A 2,217-nucleotide genomic window follows, 5' to 3' on the forward strand; every position below is an offset into this window, starting at 1 on the left:
ACAAATAGATGAAAATATTGAAATTTTCATTTATTTGAGACTGAAAATGAGAATGTATTTGTGATTGGAAATTTGAAAACATTGTTGTAATGTTAGCAAACTTCAAAAATGTTCAGGCTGCCTCTCAGCGGTTTTACCTTCAGATTTTTGTATCATGGATACACCTTGGTCGAGATATCACGACCAAGTTTTCCTTTGTTTATTTTTACTTAAAATCCTTAAATATGTATCTTGATTTCTGTAGAATGCGTATTCATTTGTTTAACGATTTTAAAAAAAGGGAGGACAGTCGGATCTACGTAACCAGAACGACCTGAATGAGCATTAAAGTCGGTTGTATTTTTTGCTCAAAATTACTTGTTATTATTCAGATACAGTTTCGCTACTATTTAGAGATTTCTCGACATACTTGTTCACATTACTGTTATTTATTATTTTTCTTATTAGTCATTTATATGTTTAGGACTTACTGTGGGTGCTTTAAGATTCATCTTGTAAATATGTATGTACATATAAATACAAATGCGATATTTTATTTTATTTTAAATTATGAATTTTATTCGTGCAATTTTTTATGTTTAATAGTTTTGAGATTTTTTGGTTCTGTTGGGAGAAATTTAGCATATGCGCGTAAGTGCATAGAGTAGGTATAGGGCTGTGCTGCCGCGATTCTCCAACATCTTGTCAAAGGATAAAACATATTGGTGGCGGAATCCATCGTAGTCCGATTTTTCATAAAATCTACAAAAAAGCGATCACTGAATCTGAACTGCTATGAACGTGTGTATTCAAAGCAAGCACTGCGTTCGTAGTTACTTGAATTTAATAGCATTTTCGTAGATTTCACGAAAAATCGGACTACGATGGATTCTATGACAGCCTTGATTAGTTCGTGCGATTATGACTTATGGATCGATTATGGAACGGAACCTGAGTAGGGTTGCCGATGGACAGCGCCACTGAAATGAAAATGTTTTTTATTATGAATAGCAATATTTAAGTTTCATAAAGTTCAAGGTGATACAAATAAAAAAAAATAAAAAAGTTGAAAAAAGAAATACAGTATCTCAATCAAAATTTCCCGGCAGCCACAAAAATGCAGTTGCCAATATAGCAACTCAGTTACCAGCTTTCAGTTGCTAGTTGCCAACGGTAATACCATTTCATCCACTGGCCAACCAACTGAAGTTCGGTTGTCCTCCGTAATCGACCCATAAAATCGGAATCGAATATGCATGCACGATAAATATTTTGTAAATGTGTGCTGTCCGCTAACGAATTCCAGCCATGTGTGAAATATCGTATGTGAAGCCTCCGTCTGACTTAACGATTGTCAAAGGCATGTCAGAGGATATTTCATCATATGTTTTCGACCATCGTCTTCTTCCAGTAAGTTCATCGATTCCAAAAACTTTACAACCCCTATGTGCCAGCAGCCCTTTGTGTTTTTGCCAATGACATGGCACTATTGCACTGTTAATAACCAAATTTAGCCGCAGTTTTATTCACACGTGATATAATAGCTATTGTCGGCATGTGGGAATGCCCAGGAGATGGCGTTTGTTCAGCTATCGAAATCATTACACCGACGGCGGTGGGCAGTACTGCTGGAACATATTTACCACAACAGTGGTTGTGGCGTTTTGTTCTGCAACAATAGCCTGCAATGATCACATATCATATAATGTCGATGAACAAAGATATAAAATTGAAAATGACTAACCTTATTCCCAGCCGATTTGGGAGACCACCTTGGTCACGACCAGAACGCATTTACCAAGAGGAAAAACCGCAGGGATTGCAGTAGTTCTTGCAATCACCGTTGATGATGCTGTGCTTGTAATTAATAGTCTGAAAAGACAGAAAATTGCATTAATCAAATGTTAAACACATCAAATAAATAAATTTCAATAATTTGTTTACCATTTCACAAACCGAATCACCAAGAAATAGAAACTCACCGCGATGCGATACAGAAATAAAAACCAACAGGGGTGCATTTTCTTGGTAAACAACACAAGCGCTCAGAGCAATCTGGTCCGCAATATTATTTCCTGAAAAATAAGACTTGAAAAGAGTTTTTAAACATGATTATCACATTATCTAATTAGTGCACACTATTGAGTTTATTTCTAGTAGAATATAATTGTATTATCTCAGACTTTTTTTCAATGTTTTCTAATATTCGTTCTTTTGGAATGCAAAAGCAACCATGCG

The 2,217-nt window shown here is 35.5% G+C and overlaps 1 long non-coding RNA gene across 1 annotated transcript; it reads right to left on the reverse strand.

The window, feature by feature from the left end:
• Window positions 1-1,272: 1,272 nt before the first annotated feature.
• Window positions 1,273-1,963, reverse strand: LOC118734719. Its single transcript, XR_004992415.1, has 3 exons — window positions 1,924-1,963; window positions 1,724-1,851; window positions 1,273-1,661 (listed from the first exon to the last, which is right to left on the reverse strand). It is a non-coding gene; the product is annotated as an uncharacterized LOC118734719 (long non-coding RNA).
• Between the last annotated feature and the right edge of the window lie 254 nt (window positions 1,964-2,217).

Source organism: Rhagoletis pomonella, unplaced genomic scaffold, assembly GCF_013731165.1.
Source record: "Rhagoletis pomonella isolate Grant_MI unplaced genomic scaffold, Rhpom_1.0 Rhpom_scaffold_00002, whole genome shotgun sequence".
Classification (NCBI taxonomy): domain Eukaryota; kingdom Metazoa; phylum Arthropoda; class Insecta; order Diptera; family Tephritidae; genus Rhagoletis; species Rhagoletis pomonella.